Raw genomic sequence first — 18,400 nt, 5'->3', positions numbered from 1 at the left:
ATAGAATTTCTGGATTTTACATGAGAGAGCATATGGAGTTGGTGTATATACTCCAAAACAGAGTAGAAAAAAGCATTGTATATTTTTTACTGACAGATTATATTCAGAGCAATTTTGCTTTTATCAATCTGGTGCCTAGATAATATTTCGATTTTTTTCAATTCACGTAAATTTAGAGTTTCGGTATTTTACATGAGAGAGCATATTGAGTTGTTGTATATACTACAAAACAGAGTAGAAGAGAACATTGTATGTTTTCTCTGAAAGATTATATTCAGAGCAGTTTTGTTTTTAAACATTGGGGTGCCTATATAATATTTAGATTTTTTACGATTCGCTTAAATATGGAATTTCTGTATTTTACATGAGAGAGCACTTGCAGTTGGTTTATATACTACAAAAAAGAGTAGAATAAAGCATTGTATATTTTTTCTGACAGATTATATTCAGAACAATTTTGTTTTTAACATTGGGGTGCCTAGGTAATATTTAGATTTTTCGATTCGTTTAAAATTAGAATTTTGATATTTTCCAAGAGTGAGCACACTGAGTTGGTGTATATACTCCAAAACAGGGTAGAATAGTCCATTGTATATTTTAACTGACAGATTATATTCAGAGAAATTTTGTTTTTAACATTGGGGTGCCTAGATAATATTTAGACATTTTTGATTTGGGTAAAATTAGAATTTCTGTATTTTACATGAGGGAGCAAACTGAGTTTGTTTATATACTACAAAAAAGAGTAGAAAAGGGCATTGTATATTTATTCTGACAGATTATATTCAGAGCCGTTTTCTTTTACCTTTTGGGCGCCTAGATATTTAGATTTCTTTCGAATTGCGTAAAATTAGAATTTCGGAATTTTACATGAGAGAGCATATTGAGTTGGTTAATATACTCCAAAACAGAGTAGAAATGGGCATTGTATATTTTTTCTGACAGATTATATTCAGAGAAATTTTGCTTCTAACATTAGGGTGCCTACAGAATATTTAGATTTTTTTCGATTCATGTAAATTTAGAAATTTTGTATTTTACATGAGAGAGCATACTGAGTTGGTGTATATACTCCAAAGCAGAGTAGAATAGGGCATTGTATAGTATTTCAGACAGATTATATTCAGAGAAATTTTGTTTTTAACATTGGGGTGCCTAGATAATATTTAGATTTTTTTCAATACACCTAAAATTAGAATTTCCGTATTTTACATGAGAGAGCATACTGACTTGGTGTATATATTCGAAACAGAGTAGAATAAGGCATTGTATATTTTTTCTAACAGAATATATTCAGAGCCCTTTTCTTTTAGCTTTGGGGTGCCTAGATAGTATTTAGATTATTTTCGATTCTCGTAAATTTAGAATTTCGGTATTTTACATGAGAGAGCATATTGAGTTGGTGTATATACACCAAAACAGAGTAGAAAAGGGCATTGTATAATTTTTCTGAAAGATTATATTCAGAGAAATTTTTCTTTTAACCTTGGGGTGCCTAGATAATATTTAGATTATTTTTGATTCAATTAAATATAGAATTTCTGTATTTTACATGAGAGAGCATATGGAGTTGGTGTATATACTACAAAACAGAGTAGAATAGGGCATTGTATATTTTCTCTTACAGATTATATTCAGAGCAATTTTGTTTTTAACATTGGGGTGCGTACATAATATTTAGATATTTTCAATTCGATTAAAATTAGAGTTTCTGTATTTTACAGGAGAGAGGATACGGTGTTGGTGTATATACTCCAAAACAGAGTAGAAATGGGCATTGTATATTTTTCTGACAGATTATATTCAGAGCAATTTTGCTTTTAACCTTCGGGTGCCTAGATAATATTTAGAATTTTTTGGATTCACCTAAAATTAGAATTTCGATATTTTACATGAGAGAGCATACTGAGTTGGTGTATATACTCCAGAACAGAGTAGAATTAGGCATTGTATATTTTGTCTGACTGACTATATTCAGAGCCATTTTATTTTAATTATGGGGTGCCTAGATATTATTTAGATTTTTTTCGATTCACGTAAAATTAGAATTTCGGTATGTTACATGAGAGACCGTAGTGAGTTGGTTTATATACTCCAAAAAGAGTAAAAAAGAGCATTGTATATTCTTTCTGACAGATTAAATTCAGAGCAATTTTGCTTTTAACATTGGGGTGCCTAGATAATATTTAGATTTTTTTTGGTTCGTTTAAATATAGAATTCCTTTATTTTACATGAGAGAGTATATGGAGTTGGTGTATATACTCCAAAACAGAGTAGAATAGGGCATTGTATATTTTTTCTGACATACTATATTCAGAGCAATTTTGTTTATCACATTGGGGTGCCTAGATAATATTTAGATTTTTTCGATTCGGGTTAAATTAGTATTTCTGTATTTTACATGATAGAGAATACTGACTTGATGTATATACTTTAAAACAGAGTAGAATAAGGCATTGTATATTTTTTATAACAGATTATATTCAGAGCCATTTTCTTTTAACTTTGGGGCGCCTAGGTATTATTTAGATTTTTTTTGATTCGCGTAAAATTGGAATTTCTGTATTTAACCTGAGAGAGCATATTGAGTTAGTGTGTACACTACAAAACAGAGTAGAAAAGTGCATTTTATATGTTTTCTGTCAGATTATATTCAGAGCAATTTTCCTTGTAACATTGGGGTGCCTAGATACTATTTAGATTTTTTTCGATTCGCTTAAATATAAAATTTCTGTATTTTATATGAGAGATCATATGGAGTTGGTGTATATACTGCAAAACACAGTAGAATAGGGCCTTGTATATTTTTTCTGACAGATTATATTCAGAGTAATTTTGTTTTTAACATTGTGGTGCATAGATATAATTAGATTTTTTTCGATTCTCTTAAATATACAATTTCTGTATTTCACACGAGAGCATATGGAATTGGTGTATATACTCGAAAACAGAGTAGAATAAGGCATTGTATACATTTTCTAACAGACTATATTCAGAGCCATTTTCATTTTAGTTTGGGGAGCCTAGATATTACTTAGATTTGTTTCGATTCGTGTAAAATTAGAATTTTGGTATTTTATATGGGAGAGCATATTGAGTTCGTGTACATACTCCAAAACAGTGTAGAAAAGGGCATTGTATATATTTTTCTGTCAGATTATATTCAGAGCAGTTTTGCTTTTAACATTGGGGTGCCTAGATAATATGTAGATTCTTTTTGATTCACGTAAATTTAGAATTTCGGTATTATACATAAGAGAGCATACTGAGTTGGTGTATATACTCCAAAACAGAGTAGAATAAAGCATTGTATATTTTTTCTGACACATTATATTCAGAGCAATTTTGTTTTTAACATTGGGGTGCCTAGATAATATTTAGATTTTTTCGATTTGGGTAAAATTAGAATTTCTGTATTTTACATGAGAGAGCATCCTGAGTTGGTTTATATAATCCAGAACAGAGTAGAATAAAATATTTTATATTTTTTCTAACAGACAATATTCAGAGTCATTTTCTTTTAATTTTGGGGCGCTAGATATTATTTAGATTTTTTCGATTCGCGTAAAATTAGAATTTCGCTATTTTACGTGAGAGAGCATATTGATTTGATGTATATACTCCAAAACAGAGTAGAATAAGGCATTGTATATTTTTTCTAACAGACTATATTCAGAGCCATTTTCTTTTAACTTTGGGCGCCTAGATATTATTTAGATTTTTTTCCATGTGCGTAAAATTAGAATTTCTGTATTTTACATTTCAGAGCATACTGAGTTGGTGTATATACTCCAAAACAGAGTAGAATAAGGAATTGTATATTTTTTCTAACAGACTATATTCAGAGCCATTTTCTTTTAACATTGGGGCGCCTAGATATTATTTAGATTTTTTTCGGGTCTCATAAAATTAGAATTTCGGTTTTCTACATGACAGAGCATATTGAGTTGGTGTATACACTACACAGCAGAGTAGAAAATGGTAGTGTATATTTTTTCTTACAGATTATATTCAGACAAATTTTGTTATTAACATTGGGGTGCCAGGATAATATTTAGAATTTTTTCGGTTCGCTTAAATATAGAATTTCTGTATTTTACATGAGTGAGCATATAGAGTTAATGTATATACTCCGAAACAGAGTAGAATACGGCATTGTATATTTTTTATGACACATTATATTCAGAGCAACTTTACTGTTTACATTCCGGTGCCTAGATAATATTTAGATTTTCTTCGATTCACGTAAAATTAGAATTTCGGTATTTTATATCAGAGAGCATACTGAGTTGGTGTATATTCTCCTAAACAGAGTACAATAAGAAATTGTATATTTTTTATAACAGACTATTTTCAGAGCCATTTTCTTTTAACTTTGGGGCGCCTATATATTATTTAGATTTTTTTTGGATTCGCATAAAATTAGAATTTTGGTAATTTACAGGAGAGAGCGAATTGAGTTGGTGTATATACTACAAAACAGAGTAGAAAAGGGCATTGTATATTCTTTCTGACAGATTATATTCAGAGCAATATTGCTTTTAACATTGGGGTGCCTAGGTAATATTGAGTTTTATTCGATTCGCTCAGATACAGAATTTCTGTATTTTACATGAGAGAGCATATTGAGTTGGTGTATATACTCCAAAACAGGGTAGAATAGGGCATTGTATATTTTGTCTGACAAATTATATTCAGAGCAATTTTGTCTTTCACATTGGGGTGCCTAGATATTTTTAGATTTTTTCGGTTTGGGTAAAATTAGAATTTCGGAATTTGATATAAGAGAGCATAATGAGTTGGTGTATATACCCCAAAACAGAGTAGAATAGGGTATTGTATATTTTTTCTGACAGACTATATTCAGAGCAATTTTATTTTATCTTTTGGATTCCTAGATATTGTTTAGATTTTTTACGATTCACGTAAAATTAGAATTTCGGTATTTCACATGTGAGAGCATACTGAGTTGTTGTATACACTCCAAAACAGAGTAGAATAAGGCATTGTATATTTTTTCTAACAGACTGTATTCAGAGCCATTTTCTTTTAACTTTGGGGCGCCTAGATATTATTTAGATTTTTTTCTATGCGCGTAAAATTAGAATTTCGGTATTTTACAAAATATAGCATACTGAGTTGGTGTATATACTCCAAAACAGAGTAGAAAAAGGAATTGTATATTTTTTGTAACAGACTATATTCAGAGCCATTTTCTTTTAACATTGGGGTGCCTAGATATTATTTAGATTTCTTTGGGGTCTCATAAAATTAGGATTTCGGTTTTTTACATGAGAGAGCATATTGAGTTGGTGTATACAATACACAGCAGAGTAGAAAAGGGTATTGTATATTTTTTTCTGACAGATTATTTTCAGAGCAATTTTGCTTTTAACATTCGGGTGCCTAGATAATTTTTAGATTTTTTTTGATTCGCTAAAATATGGAATTTCTGTATTTTACATGAGAGAGCATATGGAGTTGGTGTATATACTTCAAAACAGAGAACAAAAGGGCATTCTATATATTTTTTCTGACAGATTATATTCAGAGCAATTTTGCTTTTAACATTGGGGTTCCTAGATAATTTTTAGATTTTTTCGATTCGCTTAAATATAGAATTTCTGTATTTTACATGAGAGAGCATACTGAGTTGGTTTATATACTCCAAAACTAAGGAGAATAAGGCATTGTATATTTTGTCTAACAGACTATATTCACAGCCATTTTCTTTTAACTTTGGGGCGCCTTGATAATATTTAGATTTTTTTCTATTCGCGTAAAATTAGAATTCCGGTATTTTACATGAGAGAGCATACTGAGTTGGTGTATGTACTCCAAAACAGAGTAGAAAAGAGCATTGTTTATTTTTTCTGAGAGATTATATTCAGAGCAATTTTGCTTTTAACATTGGGGTGCCTCGATAATATTTAGATTTTTTTCGATTCTCTTAAATATAGAATTTCTATATTTTACATGAGAGAGCATACTGAGTTGGTGTATATACTCCAAAACAGAATAGAATATGGCATTGCATATTTTTTCTGACAGATTATATTCAGAGCAATTTTGCTTTTAACATTGGGGTGCCCAGATAATATTTAGATTTTTTTTCGATTCACGTAAAATTAGAAATTCGGTATTTTACAGGAGAGAGCATACTGAGTTGGTGTATATACTACAAAACAGAGTAGAATAGGGAATTGTATATTTTTTCTGACAGATTATATTCAGACCAATTTTGTTTTTGACGTTGGGGTTATAAGATAATATTGAGATTTCCTCGATTCGGGTAAAATAAGAATTACTGTATTTTACATTTGAGAGCATACTGAGTTGGTGTATATACTCCAAAACAGAGTAGAATAAGAAATTGTATATTTTTTCTAATGGACTATATTCAGAGCCATTTTCTCTTAACATTAGGGCGCCTACATATTATTTAGATTTTTTTCTGGTCTCATAAAATAAGAATTTCGGTTTTTTACATGAGAGAGCATATTGAGTTGGTTTATACACTACACATCAGAGTAGAAAAGGGTATTGTATATTTTTTCTGACACATTATATTCAGAGCAATTTTGCTTTTAACATTCGGGTGCCTAGATAATTTTTAGATTTTTTTTGATTCGCTAAAATATGGAATTTCTGCATTTTACATGAGAGAGCATATGGTGTTAGTGTATATACTCCAAAAGAAAGAAGAAAAGGGCGTTGTATATTTTTTCTTACAGATTATATTCAGAGCAATTTTGCTTTTAACATTGGGGTGCCTAGATAATATTTAGATTATTTTCGATTCGCTTAAATATAGAATTTCTGTATTTTACATAAGAGAGCATATGGAGTTGGTGTATATACTCCAAAACATAGTAGAATAAGGCATTGTATTTTTCTTTAACAGATTATATTCAGAGCCATTTTCTTTTAACTTTCGGGCACGTAGATGTTATTTACATTTTTTTCGTTTCACGTAAAATTAGAAATTCTGTATTTTACATGAGACAGCATACTGAGGTGGTGTATATACTTTAAAACAGAGTAGAATAAGGCATTGTATATTTTTTATAACAGATAATATTTAGAGCCATTTTCTTTTACCTTTTGAACACCTAGATATTATTTAGATTTTTTTCGATTCGCGTAAAATTAGAATTTCGGTATTTTACATGGGAGAGCATACTGAGTTGGTGTATATACTCCAAAACAGATTAGAATAGGGCATTGTATATTTTTTCTTAAAGATTATATTCAGAGCAATTTTGTTTTTAACATTGGGGTGCCTAGATAATATTTAGATTTATTTCGATTCGCTTAAATATAGAATGTCTGTATTTTACATGAGAGAGCATATGGAGTTGTTGAATATACTACAAAAGAGAGTAGAATAAAGCATTGTATATTTTATCTGACAGATTATATTCAGAGAAATTTTGTTTTTAACATTTGGGTGCTTATATAATATATAGCTTTTTTGGATTCGGGTAAAATAAGAATTTCGGTATTTTACATGAGAGAGCATACTGAGTTGGTTTATATACTCCAAAACAGAGTAGAATAAGGCATTGTATATTTTTTCTAACAGTCTATATTCAGAGACATTTTCTTTTTACCTTGGGCCGCCTAGGTATTATTTAGATTTCTTTCGATTCTCGTAAACTTAGAATTTCGGTATTTTACATGAGAGAGAATATTGAGTTAGTGTATATACTACAAAAAAGAGTGGAAAAGGGCATTGTATATTTTTTCTGACAGATTATATTCAGAGTAATTTTGCTTTTAACATTGGGGTGCCCAGATAATATTTAGATTTTTTTCGATTTACGTAAAATTAGAATTTCGGTATTTTACATGAGAGAGCATACTGAGTTGGTGTATATATTCCAAAGCAGAGTAGAATAGGGCATTGTATATTTTTTCTGACAGATTATATTCAGACCAATTTTGTTTTTAACGTTGGGGTTACAAGATAATATTGAGATTTCTTCAATTCGGGTAAAATAAGAATTTCTGTATTTTACATTTCAGAGCATACTGAGTTGGTGTATATACTCCAAAACAGAGTAGAATAAGGAATTGTATATTTTTTCTAACAGACTATATTCAGAGCCATTTTCTTTTAACATTGGGGCGCCTAGATATTATTTAAATTTTTTTGGGGTCTGGTAAAATTAGAATTTCGGTTTTCTACATGACACAGCATATTGAGTTGGTGTATACACTACACAGCAGAGTAGAAAATGGTAGTGTATATTTTTTCTTATAGATTATATTCAGAGCAATTTTGCTTTTATCATTCGGGTGCCTGGATAATTTTTAGATTTTTTCGATTCACGTAAAATTAGAATTTCGGTATTTTACATCAGAGAGCATACTGAGTTGGTGTATATACTCCAAAACAGAGTAGAATAGGGCACTGTATATTTTTCTGACAGATTTTATTCCGAGCAATTTTGTTTTTAACATTGGGGTGCCTATATAATATTTAGATTTTTTCCATTCGGGTAAAATTAGAATTTCTGTATTTTACCTGAGAGAGCATACTGTGTTGGTGTATATACTCCAAAACAGTGTAGAATAAGGCATTGTATATTTTTTCTATAAGACTACATTCAGAGCCACTTTCTTTTAACTTTGGGGCGCCTAGATATTATTTAGATTTCTTTCGATTCACGTAAAATTAGAATTTCAATATTTTACATGAGAGAGCATAGTGAGTTGGTGTATATACTCCAAAACAGAGTAGAATACGGCATTGTATATTTTTTCTGACAGATTATATTCAGAGTAATGTTGCTTTTAACATTGGGGTGCCTAGATAATATTTAGATTTTTATCGATTCATGTAAAATTAGAATTTCGGTATTTTACATGAGAGAGTATAGTGAGTTGGTGTTTATATTCCAAAACAGAGTAGAATTGGGCATTGTATATTTTTTCTGAGAGATTATATTCAGTGCAATTTTGCTTTTAACATTGGGGTGCCTAGATAATATTTAGATTTTTTTCTCTTTGCCTAAATATAGAATTTCTGTATTTTACATGAGAGAGCATATGGAGTTGATGTATATACTCCAAAACAGAGTGGAATAGAGCATAGTATATTTTTTCTAACGGACTATACTCAGTGCCATTTTCTTTTAACTTTGGGGGCCTAGAGATTATTAAGATTCTTTTTGATTCGCGAAAAATTCGAATTTCAGTATTTTACATGAGAGAGCATATTTAGTTGTTGTATATACTCTCAAACAGAGTAGAAAAGCGCATTGTATATTTTTTCTGACAGATTATATTCAGAGCAATTTGCTTTTAACCTTCGGTTGCGTAGATAATGATTAGATTTTTTTCGATTCGCGTAAAATTAGAATTTCGGTATTTTACATGAGGGAGCATACTGAGTGGGTGTATATACTCCAAAACAGAGTAGAATAAGGCATTGTATATTTTCTCTAACACACTATATACAGAGCCATTTTCTTTTAACTTTGGGACGCCTACATAATATTAAATTTTTTTCGATTCGCTTAAATATAGAATTTCTGTATTTTACTTGAGAGAGCATATTGAGTCAATGTATATACTTCAAAACAGAGTAGAATAGGGAACTGTATATTTTATCTGACAGATTATATTGAGAGCAATTTTGCTTTTAACATTGGGTTGCCTAGATAATATTGAGATTTTTGTCGATTCTCTCAAATATACATTTTCTGTATTTTACATGAGAGTGCATATTGAGTTGGTGTATATACTCCAAAACAGAGTAGAATAATGCATTGTATATTTTTTCCAACATACTATATTCAGAGCCATTTTCTTTTAACTTTTGGGCGCCTAGATATTATTTAGATTTTTCTCGATTCACGTAAATTTCAAATCTTTGTATTTTACGTGAGAGAGCATATTGAGGTGGTGTATATACTACAAAAGAGAGTAGAAAAGGGCATTTTATACTTTTTCGGTCAGATTATATTCATAGCAATATTGCTTTTAACATTGGGTTACATACATAATATTTAGATTTTTTTGATTCGGGTAAAATTAGAATTTCGGTATTTTACATGAGAGGGCATATTGAATTGGTGTATATAATCCAAAACAGAGTAGAATAGGGCATTGTATATTTTGTCAGACAGATTATATTCAGAACAATTTTGTTTTTAACATTGGGGTGCCTAGATAATATTTAGATTTTTCGATTTTGGGAAAATTAGATTTTCTGTGTTTTACCTGAGAGAGCATATGGAGTTGGTGTATATACTCCAAAAAAGAGTAGATTAGGGCATTGTATATTTTTTCTGAAAGATTATATTCAGACACAAATTGCTTTTAACATTTGGGTGCCTAGATAATATTTAGATTATTTTCGATTCACGTAAAATTAGAATATTGGTATTTTACATGAGAGAGCATACCGAGTTGGTGTATATACTCAAAAACAGAGTGGAAAATGGTATTGTATATTTTCTCTGACAGATTATATTCAGAGAAATTTTGCTTTTTACATTGGGGTGCCTAGATATTATTTAGACTTTTTTCGATTCGCGTAAATTTAGAATTTCTGTATTTTACCTGAGAGAGCATATTGAGTTGGTGTATATACTCCACAGCAGAGTAGAAGAGGACATTGTATATTTTTTATGACAGAATATATGCAGAGCAATTTTGCATTTAACATTGTGTTGCCTAGATAATATTTAGATTTTTTTCAATTCGCTTAAATATAGAATTTCTGTATTTTACATGAGAGAGCACATGGAGTTGCTGTATATACTGCAAAACACAGTAGAATAGGGCATTGTATATTTTTTCTGAAAGATTATATTCAGTGCAATTTTGTTTTTAACATTGGGGTGCCGGGATAATATTTAGATTTTTTTCGATTCACGTAAATTAAGAATTTCGGTATTTTACATGAGAGAGCATATTGAGTTGGTGTATATACTCCAAAACAGAGTAGAAACGAGCATTGTATATTTTTTCTGACAGATTATATTCAGAGCAATTTTGCTTTTAAACTTCGGGTACCTAGATAATATTTAGAATTCTTTCGATTCGGGTAAAATTAGAATTTCGATATTTTACATGAGAGAGAATACTGAGTTGGTGTATTTACAACAAAACAGAGTAGAATAGGTCATTGTATATTTTTTCTGACAGATTATATTCAGAGCAATTTTGTTTTTAACATTGGAGTGCCTAGATAATATTTAGCGTTTTCTCTATTCGCTTAAATATAAAATTTCTGTATTTTACATGAGACAGCATATGAAGTTGCTGTATATACTCCAAAACAGAGTAGAATAGGGCATTGTATATTTATTCTGACATATTTTATTCAGAACAATTTTGCTTTTAACTTTGGGGTGCCTAGATAATATTTAGATTTTTTCGATTCGCGTAAAATTAGAATTTTGGTATTTTACATGAGAGAGCATACTGAGTTGGTTTCTATACTCCAAAACAGTAGAATCAGGCATTGTGTATTTTTTTAACAGACTATATTCAGAGCCAATTTCTTTTAACTTTGGGGCGCCTAGAAATTATTTAGGTTTTTTTCGATTCACGTAAATTTCGAATTTCTGTATTTTACCTGAGAGAGCGTATTGAGGTGGTGTATATACTACAAAAGAGAGTAGAAAATGGCATTTTATATTTTTTCAGTCATATTATATTCAGAGCAATATTGCTTTTAACATTGGGTTTCCTAGAAAATATTTAGATTTTTTCGATTCGGGAAAAATTTGAATTTCGGTATTTTTCATGAGAGGGCATATTGAGTTGGTGTATATATTTTAAAAAAGAGTAGAAAAGGGCATTGTATATTTTATCTGACAGATTATATTCAGAGCAACTTTGCATTTAACATTGTGGTGCCTAGATAATATTTAGATTTATTTCAATATGCTTAAATATACAATTTCTGTATTTTACATGAGAGAGCATATGGAGTTGGTCTATATACTCCAAAAAACCGTAGAATATGGCATTGTATATTTTTTTTGACAGATTATATTCAGAGCAATTTTGCTTTTAAACTTCGGGTCCCTAGATAATATTTAGATTTTTTCGATTCGGGTAAAATTAGAATTTCGGTATTTTACATGAGAGAGCATACTGAGTTGGTTTATAGATTCCAAAACAGAGTAGAATAGGGCATTGTATATTTTTTCTGACAGATTATATTCAGAGCAATTTTGCTTTTAAAATTGGAGTGCCTAGATGATATTTAGATTTTTCTCTCCTCGTTTAAATATAGAATTTCTGTATTTTACATTAAAGAGCATATTGAGTTGGTGTATATACTCCATAACAGAGTGGAATAAGGCATTGTATATTTTTTTTGTCAGATTATATTCAGAGCAATTTTGCTTTTAACTTTGGGGTGTTTAGATAACATTTAGATTTTTTCAGATTCACATAAATTTAGAATTTCTCTATTTTACAGGATAGAGCATACTGAGTTTGTGTATATACTCTAAAACAGAGTAGAATAAGGCATTCTATATTTTTTCTAACAGACTATATTCAGAGACATTTTCTTTGAACTTTGGGGTGCATAGATATTATTTAGATTTTTTTCGATTCTCGTAAAATTTGAATTTCGGTATTTTACATGAGAGAGCAAATTGAGTTGTTGTATATACTCCAAAACAGAGTAGAAAAGGGCATTGTATATTTTTTTCTGACACATTGTATTCAGAGCAGTTTTGCTTTTAACATTCGGTTGCCTATATAATATTTAGATTTATTTCGATTCACGTAAAATTAGAATTTTGGTATTTTACATGAGATAGCATACTGAGTTGGTTTATATACTCCAAAACACAGTAGAATAGGGCATTGCATATGTTTTCTGACAGATTATATTCAGAGAAATTTTGTTTGTATCATTGGGGTGCCTAGACAATATTTAGATTTTTTCGATTCGGGTGAAATTTGAATTTCTGTATTTTACATGAGAGAGCATACTGATTTGGTGTATATACTCCAAAACAGAGTAGAATAAGGCATTGTATATTTTCTCTAACAAACTATATTCAGAGCAATTTTCTTTTAAATTTGGGGCACCTAGATATTATTTAGACTTTTTTCGATTCGCGTAAAATTAGAATTTTGGTGTTTTACCTGAGAGAGCATATTGAGTTCATGTATATACTCGAAAACAGAGTAGAAAAGGGCATTGTATATTTTGTCTGACAGATTATATTCAGAGCAATTTTGCTTTTAACACTGGGGTGCCTAGATATTATTTAGATTTCTTTCAATTCGGTTAAATATAGAATTTTTGTATTTTACATGAGAGAGCATATGGAGTTGGTGTATATACTCCAAAACAAAGTAGAAATAGGCATTGTATATGTTTCCTAACAGACTATATTCAGAGTCATTGTCTTTTAACTTTCGGGCGCCTAGATATTATTTAGATTTTTTTCGATTCACGTAAAATTAGAATTTCGGTATTTTACAAGAGAGAGCATATTGAGTTGGTGTATATACTACAAAAAAGAGTAGAAAAGGGCATTGTATATTTTTTTGTGACAGACTATAAGCAGAGCAACTTTGCATTTAACATTGTGTTGCCTAGATAATATTTAGATTTATTTCAATACGCTTAAATATACAATTTCTGTATTTTTCAGGAGAGAGCATATGGAGTTGGTCTATATACTCCAAAAAAGAGTAGAATACGGCATTGTATATTTCTTCTGACAGATTATATTCAGAGCAATTTTGTTTTTAAGATTCGGGTGTGTAGATAATATTTACATTTTTTTCAATTCACGTAAATTTAGAATTTCGGTATTTTACATGAGAGAGCATATTGAGTTGGTGTATATACTCCAAAACAGAGTAGAACAGGGCATTGTATATTTTTTCTGACAGATTATATTCAGAGCAATTTTCTTTTAACACTGGGGTGCCTAGATATTATTTAGATTTTTTTCGATTCGGTTAAATATAGAATTTTTGTATTTTACATGAGAAAGCATATGGAGTTCGTGTATATACTCCAAAACAGAGTAGAAATAGGCATTGTATTTTTTGCCTAACAGATTATATTCAGAGTCATTATCTTTTAACTTTCAGGCGCCTAGATATTATTTAGATTTTTTTCGATTCACGTAAAATAAGAATTTCGGTATTTTACATGAGAGAGCATATTGAGTTGGTGTATATACTACAAAAAAGAGTAGAATAGGGCATTGTATATTTTTTCTGACAGATTATATTCAGAGCAATTTTGCTTTTAAAATTGGAGTGCCTAGATAATATTTAGATATTTCTCTCCTCGCTTCAATATAGAATTTTTGTATTTTACATTAAAGAGTATATTGAGTTGGTGTATATACTCGAAAACAGAGTAGAATAAGGCATTCTATATTTTTTCTTACAGACTATATTCAGAGATACTTTCTTTGAACTTTGGGGCGCATAGATATTATTTAGATTTTTTTCGATCCTCGTAAAAATAGAATTTCGGTATTTTACATGAGAGAGCATATTGAGTTGGTGTATATACTACAAAATAGAGTAGAAAAGGGCATTGTATATTTTTTCGGACAGATTATATTCAGAGAAATTTTGCTTTAACATTGGGGTGCCTAGATAATATTTAGATTTTTTTGATTCGGTTAAAATTAGAATTTCTGTATATTACATCAGAGAGCATACTGAGTTGGTGTATATACTCCAAAATAGAGTAGAATAAGGCATTGTATATTTTTTCTCACAGACTATATTCAGAGGCAGTTTCTTTTAATTTTGGGGCACCTAGGTACTATTTAGATTTTTTTCGATTCTCGTAAATATAGAATTTCTGTATTTTACATGAGAGAGCATATGGAGTTTGTGTATATACTTTAAAACAGAGTAGAATAGGAGATTGTATATTTTTTCTGACAGATTATATTCAGAGTAATTTTGTTTTTAACATTGGGGTGTCTAGACTATATTTATATTCTTTCGATTCAAGTAGAATTAGAATTTTTGTATTTTACACGAGAGAGCATATGGAGTTGGTGTATATATTCCAAAACAAAGTAGAATAAGGCATTGTATATTTTTTCTAACAGACTATATTCAGAGCTATTTTTTGGAACATTGGGACGCCTAGATATAATTTAGTTTTTTCTCGATTCGCGTAAAATTAGAATTTCGGTATTTTACATGAGAGAGCATATGGAGTTTCGGTATATGCTCCAAAAAGGAGTAGAATAAAGCATAGTATATTTTTTCTGACAGATTATATTCTGAACAATTTTGCTTTTAATATTGGGGTGCCTACATAATATTTGGATATTTTCGATTCGGGTAAAATTAGAATTTCTGTATTTTACAAGAGAGAGCATAATGAGTTGGTGTATATACTAAAAAAAAGTAGAAAAGGGCATTGTATATTTTTTCTGACAGATTATATTCAGAGGAATTTTGCTTGTAACATTCAGGTGCCTAGATAATATTTAGATTTGTTTTGATTCGCTTAAATATACAATTTCTGTATTTTACATGAGAGAGCATACTGAGTTTGTGTATATACTCCAAAACAAAGTAGAATAAGGCATTGTATATTTTTTCTTACACACTATAGTAAGAGCCATTTTCATTAAACTTTGGGACGCCTAGGTATTATTTAGATTTTTTTCAATTCGCGTAAACTTATAATTTCGGAATTTTACATAAGAGAGCATATTGAGTTGGTGTATATACTACAAAACAGAGTAGAAAATGGCATTGTGTATGTTTTCTGACAGATTATATTCAGAGAAATTTTGCTATTTACATTGGGGTGCTTTGATAATATTTAGATATATTTTGTTTTTTTAAATATAGAATTTCTGTATTTTACATGAGAGAGCATATGGAGTTGGTGTATATACTCCAAAAAAGAGTAGAAGAAGGCATTGTATATTTTTTCTGACACATTATATTCAGAGAAATTTTGCTTTTAACATTGAAATGCCTAGATTATATTTAGATTTTTTTTGATTCGCTTAAATATAGAATTTTTGTATTTTACATGAGACAGCATACCGAGTTGCTGTATATACTCCAAAACTGAGTAGAATAGGGCATTGTATAATTTTTCTGACAGATAATATTCAGAGCAATTTTGTTTTTAACATTGGGGTGCCTAGATAATATTTAGATATTTTTCGATTCACGTAAAATTAGAATTTCGGTATTTTACATGAGAGAGCATACTGAGTTGGTGTATATCCTTCAAAACAGAGTAGAATAGGGCATTGTATATTTTTTCTGACAAAGAATATTCAGAGCAATATTGTTTTTACCATTGGTGTACCTTCATAATATTTAGATTATTTCGATCTGGGTAAAATTACAATTTTTGTATTTTACATGAAAGAGCATATTGGGTTTGTGTATATAATACAAAACAGAGTAGAAAATGGCATTGTGTATTTTCTCTGACAGATTATATTCAGAGCAATTTTGCGTTTAACATTGGGGTGCCTAGATAATATACAGATTTTTTTCGGTTTACGTTAAATTAGAATTGCGGTATTTTATGTTAGAGAGCATATTCAGTTGGTGTATATACAACAAAATAGAATAGAAAATGTCATTGTGTATTTTTATTGACAGATTATATTCAAAGCACTTTTGCTTTTAAAATTGGGGTGCCTAGATAATATTTAGATATTTTTGGATTCGCTTAAATATAGAATTTCTGTATTTTAGATGAGAGAGCATATGGAGTCGGTGTATATACTCCAAAACAGAGTAGAATAGGGCATTGTATATTTTCTCTGATAGATTATATTCAGAGCAATTTTGTTAATATCATTGGGTTGACTAAATAATATTTAGATTTTTTTGATTCGGGTAAAATTAGAATTTCTGTATTTTACATGAGAGATCATACTGAGTTGGTGTATATGCTCAAAAACAGAGTAGAATAAGGCATTGTATATTTTTTCTAACAGATTATATTCAGAGCCATTTCCCTTTAACTTTGGGGTGCATAGATAATATTTAGATTTTTTTAGATACATGTAAAATTAGAATTTCTTTATTTTACATGAGTGAGCATACTGAGTTGGTGTATATACACCAAAACAGAGTAGAATAGGGCATTGTATATTTTTTCTGACAGATTATATTTAGAGCAACTTTGTTTTTAACATTTGGTTGCCTAGATAATATTTAGATATTTTCGATTCTGGTAAAATTAGAATTTCTGTGTTTTAAAAGAGAGAGCATATTGAGTTGGTGTATATACTCCAAAACAGATTAGAATAAGGCATTGTATTTTTTTTTAACAGACTATATTCAGAGCCATTTTCTTTGAACTTTGAGGCGCCAAGATATTATTTAGATTTATTTTGATTCACATAAAATTATAATTTCTGTATTTTACATGAGAGAGCATATGGAGTTGGTGTATATTCTCCAAAACAGAGTAGAATCGGGCATTGTATATTTTTTCTGACAAAGTATATTCAGAGGAATTTTGTTTTTAACATTGGGGTGCCTAGGCAATATTTAGATATTTCCGATTCAGGTAGAATTAGAATTTCTGTAATTTACATAAGAACATATTGATTTGGTGTATATATTACAAAACAGAGTAGAAAAGGGCATTATATATTTTTTCTGAGAATACATTCAGAGCAATTTTGCTTTTAACCTTGTGGTGCCTAGATAATATTTAGATTTTTTTCGATTCGATTACATGTGGAATTTCTGTATTTTACATGAGAGAGCATATGGAGTTGGTGTATATTCTCCAAAACAGAGTAGAATAGGGCATTTTATATTTTTTCTGACAGATTATATTCAGAGCAATTTTGTTTTAGACATTGGGGTACCTATATAATATTTTCATTTTTTCAATTCGGGTAAAATTAGAATTTCTGTATTTAAAATGAGAGAGCATATTGAACTGGTGTATATACTAAAAACAGGGTAGAAAAAAGCATTGTATATTTTTTCTGACAGACTATATTCAGAGCAATTTTGCTTTTAACATTCGGGTGCCTAGATAATATTTAGATATATTTCGATTCAAGTAAAATTAGAATTTCGGTATTTTACATGAGAGAGCATAATGAGTTGGTGTATATACTCCAAAACAGAGTAGAATAGGGCATTGTATATTTTTTCTGACAGATTATATTCAGAGCAGTTTTGTTTTTATCATTGGCGTGTCTTCATAATATTTAGATTTTTTCGATTCGTGTAAAATTACAATTTCTGTATTTTACATGAAAGAGCATATTGGGTTTGTGTATATAATACAAAACAGAGTAGAAAATGGGATTGTGTATTTTCTCTGACAGATTATATTCAGAGAAATATTGGGTTTAACATTGGGGTGCCTAGATAATATATAGATTTTTTTCGATTCACATTAAATTAGAATTGCGGTATTTT

This window comes from Callithrix jacchus, chromosome 6 (genome assembly GCF_049354715.1).
Source record: "Callithrix jacchus isolate 240 chromosome 6, calJac240_pri, whole genome shotgun sequence".
NCBI classification, from domain to species: domain Eukaryota; kingdom Metazoa; phylum Chordata; class Mammalia; order Primates; family Cebidae; genus Callithrix; species Callithrix jacchus.
This window is presented reverse-complemented; position numbering follows the sequence as displayed.